This window comes from Limulus polyphemus, unplaced genomic scaffold (assembly GCF_000517525.1).
Source record: "Limulus polyphemus unplaced genomic scaffold, Limulus_polyphemus-2.1.2 Scaffold1183, whole genome shotgun sequence".
NCBI classification, from domain to species: Eukaryota; Metazoa; Arthropoda; class Merostomata; order Xiphosura; family Limulidae; genus Limulus; species Limulus polyphemus.
Window position 1 is genome coordinate 274,083 of NW_013666793.1, and position 8,000 is coordinate 282,082.

Here is an 8,000-nt window from a genome sequence, read left to right on the forward strand (position 1 = left end):
ACACAACAAGTAATCCACGCATATTTTACGGAGGTTGAAAACGATATATTAAAACAATTTTAGAGCCTCACCACATCGTTACAATTTATGTCGCCATGTTTGGTCGTGCTCTATGTAACGACCATGCTTCTTGATGGTATTCTAGCAGCGTAGTTTCTATTGCAAAACGCTCCTTTGTGGGATTGTCATGTCTCAAGAACAACTTTCCCATGAATGTTTTCCACAACCCATATAGTGTACGAGAATGATCGGTTTCCCAGCACCAATTTCATCAGTCCGAGCATACATAAATTCAGCAAAATTTTTAACAATCGCATGTGACTCAAAATTATAGTGGATACAACACATTAATAGCATAAAAACCAGAATTTGGAAAAGAGCGAGTTACCTTAGGAGCCTGACTGGCAAACAAACAAACAAGGAAATTCACCAGAAAACATATTAAAAATTTACATAACATACATAAGACCCGTCATAGAATACGTCTGTATAACATAGATAAATGTATCAAAAACACACAGCAACAAACTACAACAAATACAAAAACTATACTTTTACGAAAGCATATAAGGTCCCACGATCAACAAACTCAGAATTTCTACACAACTGTTCAAACATGCCAACACTATCAGACTGACTCCTGGATAATTCGCTTCAATATTATAAGAAAAATATTAATAAAAATGAACTGGTGAGCAAACTAGAGAGCTACATGATACATGATGAACTAAACCCTAAGTACCTCTCCCCTTCAAATATCATAAATAAGAAACTTATAGGCCACACAATGCTGGGCTAATTGAATTCTAGACATAAACGTAGCTCTATTTTAAAGGGGTTTTGTGTGTAAAAATAGGATTACGTGTGTGTGTATATGTGACTGCTAAACGGAACTGTATTGTAAACACGGACTAATAGTGCAATCATACATAAGTGAAGTTAATTGATATTACCCCAAGAATTGGACATGACACGAAAAGGGTATGTTAATTAAAACTACGGAGTAATGGACAGAATGTAACATACTGTGAGTAATGCAAACAAAGAGTGCAAACAAAATAACAATTCCTGAGAAGGAAAAAGAGATCTACGCTGAACCTGACCCTCCTTGGTCCAAAACATGGACCGAATCCCTATGAAAATGAAGTCCATGAGCGAATTGACCGATCTGTCTTCGTAAGGAATAGCATGAATACCTGTTTCATTTTCCACCTGCTTGAGGTATGCGACGTTGAACGAATATATCGTGGAAGTAGCTTGTGGACACGTAACTTGTGTCACTTTTCCAGAAGGAGATCCTTGATTATCTTGCGTAATACTGCTTGAGTCATAATGACATTTTTTTGTCATCGACCTTTGTGTTCTTTTACCCTCCCTGTTACGAAATTTTGCACTTTGCTTATCATAGCTGGAGTGTGACTTATTACAAGTCTCTTTCTGGGTGCTCCTGGCGCCACAAGTTAATTCATATTCTATTTTCTTCAATGCCATAACTATAAGGGATATCCTCGTCTTGGAAACTACAAATTCCGATCTGAACACACCTTTATAGTCTGGGTTGTTAGATATCTTGCGCCGAAATGGGCTGATATGTACCCTTCCCAAATGTGAAAAGTTTTCTGTGGCATCACACTTCTAACGTGACGACAAACAATGTCGATTGTTGTTCTAATACATCTGTTCCACTGTACATTTATATCGATTGTAATATTGTCCAGTGACATGCTAATTTGTATAATAAAAATTATTTTAATATAATACACTCAACTATCTTTATTTGTAATATTTCAATAAATGGGGCTCAAGCAGATAAAACTCAATTCACTGAAAACAAAACTTTGGAAGAAAAATTTCGTTATAGAAAGTTTTTCTAATTTTGTACTCCAGCACTTTCGTGTCTGATTTTGTTACCATAATCAACGTCGTAGTATCATATATATATTCCATGCTTCTTTTGTTACTGGCATATGTACTACACTAAAGCGTCTGATATATTGTTTTCTGAAAGAAATTTAACAAGGAAATTGCACGATGATTATGATCACCATATACGATGCTACATTTTTTCCCCAAAGAAATATGTTACATTAATTTCAAGCCTGAATTTTTGTTTCCCTTAATTCTTCGAGATATAAGAAATTGTGGTGTTTTATCACACTTTTGCCCTAAAAAGTTTTACCGGTTTCGATGTGCAAATGACAGCATGTTTCATTTATATTCAACTATGCCCCTCCCCAGTGGCACAGCGGCATGTCTGCGGACTTACAACGCTAGAAATCAGGTTTCGACACCCGTGGTGGGCAGAGCACAGATAGCCCATTGTGTAGCTGTGTACTTAATTCCAAACAAACAAATATTCAACTATATATGAATATTATTACTAGGAGAATTATAAACAACCTCGATTTCAGTGTTAAACTACCAGATATTACAAGACTTAAATTACAGTTCTAATTTCATCATTCATATTTATTTATTGCAAATTTTATGAATCTAGAAAAGTTTATACAGCATTCTATACTTTTTAGTGATATGCTCACAAAAGTGGTATTAATATCTCATTAAGCATCTAATATCTAATACTTCCCAACGCATTACGAGCTGACCCTTTACAAGCATTATATCACGAAAGGAGTAAACATTCATCACGAAACACGTGTTCATCTCTGCTATACAAATATTAGCATACTCTAGAAATATTACTTGATGACTAGTTCATTGATTTTAAGTGGATAATAAATTATATTTATAAGAAGAAATATTAAACTGACTTGAATGTCTGTAATGTATTTTATATCAGGACACGACTAGTTGTCAAAAACGAAGCTTAGAAGTTACATCCATAAATCTTATTGTTGGTACTAAATAGCACATTTTTTATTACTAGGACTGGGAGAAATACTGCACTGTTGCAGTTAATTACGTAGAACACTGCATTAGTGTTCTGATTGTTGGAACGGAATTCAATATTAAACTAAGTTGTGATGATTGTTGGTATTAAGTAGATTATTAAACTGAATTGTCCTGATTGTTAGAACCGAACAGAAAATTGTTTGTCCTGACTGTTACTACTGATACGGATATCTCGTCAACTGCCACACCCAAAAATGCCCTAAATGAATATTTCACAGGTAAATTTCTGGGCTCCGAATCCGAAAAACATTTTTCCTCACGAGATGTTTTCGCGAAGAAATTTGGTCCTAAAGTCGAGAACTTTCACCATTAAGTAAATAAAGGAAAATCCTCGCCCTACTTGCAAGTAAACCGGCGTGACCTGGCACTATTTTGTTTGACACAGTCAATAAGTTTGTATAAAATTTCATCAAAGTATTTATGAAAAATTAATTCGACGGAGGTTGAACTTGGACCTTCAATAAAGAGAGAAAGAAAGAAAGAAACACGCCGACTTTTACCTCCTGGACAGGCTGGTTTATTTGCAACGAGGGTGGAGATTTTCTTGTATATACTTAATGGTGAAAGTTTCTGAATTTGGGGCCTGATAGCCAAATGAAAAAACAATATAGGGAGAAGTGTTTTAGGATTTGGATTCAGTGCATAAAAATGCACCGGTGAAATATTATTCCGGGCATTTTTGGGTGAGACAGTCACTGAGTTATTCGTGTGTTATACTAGAGTAAATTGCTCTAATTGTTAGAAAAGAAGAATACTAAACCATTGTGTACTGAATGCTAAAAATTCGTGATTGTTGACAGTGAGTAAAATGCTCCATGAAAATTTCTTTGTTGCTGGTAACGAGTAGAATATATACTATTTTCTTTGACTACATGTTACTTGTAAATAAAATGTTCCACGAAACTTTCTTTGTTACTGGTAACGAGTAGAATATATACTATTTTCTTTGACTACATGTTACTTGTAAATAAAATGTTCCACGAAACTTTCTTTGTTGCTGGTAACGAGTAGAATATATACTATTTTCTTTGACTACATGTTACTTGTAAATAAAATGTTCCACGAAACTTTCTTTGTTGCTGGTAACGAGTAGAATGTATACTACATTCTTTAACGGATTATTGGTATTTAGCAGAGTAATAAATGAAATTCGTGAGATATCCTATACCAGCTGGGTAAAATGGTGCATTAAACTCTTGTAATTGCTAATAGTGATTGTTTGTTTGTTTGTTGTTTTTTAGAGCAAAGCTACGCAATGGACCATCTGCACTCTGTCTACTCTAGGATTCTAGTTTTGTAAATCCGTAAACTTACCGCTGTCCTATCGGAGAACGCTAGTCATAAATGAAATACTATACTCTAACCTTCTGAAAGCGATACCTGAGTAACAAAATGAGTCAAACTTGGATGGTATATAACGCCTATACTGGCAAAGCGGGATCTATAGATGGGTGGTTTGTGTGATATATCATCATAGTAAGCTTGAAAATATTTTTTATCAAATCTTTTTTTTTTCCATCAGCACTACATAAGCCAATACGGTTTACCAGTAAGAAGAATATACATTATTTTTACTGGTAAACCGTATAGGGCTACTAAAGAGGGATATCATTACAATATTTTTTACTTAGAAACTGTATAATGCAAGTAAAGGTGGATGTTATTACATTATTTTTACTGTGAAACCGTATAATACTATTAAAGATAAATTTTATTACATTCTTTTTGCTGGGAACCGTATAATGCTAGTAAAGAGGGGGTGTTATTACATTATTTTTACTGTGAAACCGTATAATACTATTAAAGATAAATTTTATTACATTCTTTTTGCTGGGAACCGTATAATGCTAGTAAAGAGGGGTGTTATTATATTATTTTAATGCGAAACCGTATAGGGCTAGTGTAGAAAAACACATTAAAATTATCAGCTTTATCGCACAAAGTGCTGATCTAAGCATTTCTGATTATTGGGGTTAAGTGGAATACTATACAGACTGCTTGTGTTATATATAAAAGTAATACAACAGTAAATTTTTCTAATTGCTAACATTTTGTAAAATAGCACATTAAATTGATCTGGTTGCTTGTACAGAACCGAATACAATATTAAATAAAAATAGTAAAAATAGATATTCAGCGATCATTGACAATACTCTTAATATATCACTTACTCATTAATATTGTTTTTTTGTTTGTTTTAATTTCGCGCAAAGCTACACGAGGGCTATTTGCGCTAGCCGTCTCTAATTTAGCAGTGAAAGACTGGAAGGAAGGCAGCTAGTCATCACCACCCACCGCCAACCCTTGGGCTACTCTTTTGCCAACGAATAGTGGGATTGACCGCACATTATAACGCCCTCACGGTTGAAAGGGCGAGCATGTTTGGTGGGACGGCCATGCCGGGCCAATTAATAATGAAAGCAGCAACTATAAACAGATTCCTATTAAATATGTTTCACATATACATTTTTTTCATGAAATTCAAAGCGCGAGAAATGAATTAGAACCTTACTCTTTTTCTCTTTCGAAGTACATATTCTCTGTGACCTCACGTAACCAATGTTTAAACAGCCAAACGGGTAAAAACATTGTACATATATATATATGTTAAAGATTTATTTTCTTTTTCATCAAAGGTGGAAATGAAAAGAGAATCTGGCGTAGAGTCCTAATACATACCTTGATTGGCCGTACTCTCTGCTGTGGACTGCAGTTTCTCCTATTCAAGGCTTATCAGTACAGTTTGGGTCAACAAACATCAGGCCTCTTATAATGGTGAAGTGTATAAACATCTATGTGGTTTTGAGTCCGTTTTACTTTACCATATGGCAACCTAAATTAACTTGGTTACTATATGGCGAAGTAAAACGGACTCAAAACCACATAGAAGTTAAAAACATTGTAATAATGGCTGCTCCCTAAAGCAAGCAACAATTCCTATTTTCTCTAAACTCTAACGCACTATTTGGTCTGACAGTTTATATATTTCATCAACAGTGTAATTCGGCTATGTATTTACTTTCCTTACTGCATGTTGACCGATCGATTAATTGAAATTTTTAAGAAGGTGTTACATTAATAATTGATTTCACAGCGTTAACAGGGTGATTTTAAAATTATTTCGCTTCTTTAGACCTCCACTTTTGTTTGTTTATCTTTCTTAACGTTTAGTAAGAATTACGTAAATATTTTATTTGTTTTCCACATGATATTGAATACTTAAAGTGATAGAAATTATCAATCATCTCAAAAGTACAAAGCATTTAAATGGCCCTTTACCTCTGATCCCTAGGGGGTGGGTTGACCTTGTGGTATAGCTCTAGAGTTCGGAGCTGGTTAGCCCATGATCGAATACGTGCAATACCACAAAATATTCCCGCACTTTAAGCTGTGAGTGCATTATAAGAGTGGCAGTGAATCCATTAGTATGGATGCTGGATGGTGTGCTGTTGACTTGCTGTCTTCCTTCTGACTATTGGCTCAAAATTATGGAGAGTCTTAGTATCTTTGCCATAACTAAAAAATACAAATATCTGATTCCACAGAATAATTTTGCGAACAAAACTTATTTCTTTGTTTGCTTGTTTCAGATATTTATGCGAGGCTACACAGGGCTATCTGCTTTATCCTTCTCTAATTTTTGACCTGATAGACAAGAGAGAAGGTGATTCTTGGGCTATTCTAATTGAATAGTGGGATTTGACCGTCACTCTTTCAACACAAACACAATTCCCAAAATGAAGAATGAGATATTACGTCGGGTTCACAGTTCGGTACAACATACTAGTCACTAGACTACGCTTAGTCTGACTAATGAAATGTCAATTTTTTATATATTATTTTATGATTTGAATCTTAAAATATATGCTTTACCTATGTGTATGGTGTTTAAAGGACTTGTTAATCACTACAAATAACCTATATTCATATATGTATTTGGACATTAATGTTACCAATTTGTTTTTCCATATTATTCGGCAAATTAACTGTTTTGAAATAATCCATTCCAGCAGCGGTTACATTCCAATATTTTAAATGGTAATCAATCTTCCCATGTCGTGTGCAAAAGAATGCGTTTTTGGAACATTATCAATTCCATTTCATGCGTTTGAAATTTCAAAATTCACGAAATGTTTAATAAAAACAAGAGAAAAACCATTTCAAATGGCCATCATTCTTCATGCTTGAAGTATAGCTAAAAATGGTCTGAAATGAGTTTTGTAGTAAGTAATTAAACTCTCTGTTTTTATTCGTGGTCACGAATCAATCGGAAACGATTGCAGTTACAAATATGTTACAAAAGACATGAACAAGTTTTGTGTATTTGGCTATTTTTAGCTTGAAAAGGAGCCTTCATTATTCAACATAAATTTTAAAAGTTTCACGGTGATAATCTGTAAAAGATCAAAGATCTGACAACTTGTTTTTCCAATTATAAATTAGTTTTCCAGCTACACTGGCTGAGTATTTCCTTTAATTATTTAGAACAAAGATCTGTCTTAAAATGTGGATGTACTATGACGTTTCTTTTCCCTAAAAATAAGATATGAATTAAAATCAAACACGTTATTTTTTTCGGAAAATCATATGTTGTGTAACATGTGTATAAAGAATAGTACTGGCTATCCCAAATAGAACGAAAAGTTATAAATAATACATAAATCTAACACAAAAACAGTATTAGTTACCACACAGACTTAAATGAATATAACTTTATAGAATAATGAAAACAATTTAAGCTATTGAAAAAGTTTTGTTTACCTTTAATGTTAGAAAATAATGTGTCGAAAATGTGTACGAATGCCCTGTTACTTTGGGTATTTCTCTCGATTGTCAACAATTTTAGTACGAATCCCCTGTTACTTTGGGTATTTTCCTCGATTGTCAATAATTTTAGTACGAATGCCCTGTTACTTTGGGTATTTCTCTCGATTGTCAACAATTTTAGTACGAATGCCCTGATACTTTGGGTATTTTTCTCGATTGTCAACAATTTTAGTACGAATGCCCTGTTACTTTGGGTATTTCTCTCGATTGTCAACAATTTTAGTACGAATGCCCTGATACTTTGGGTATTTTTCTCGATT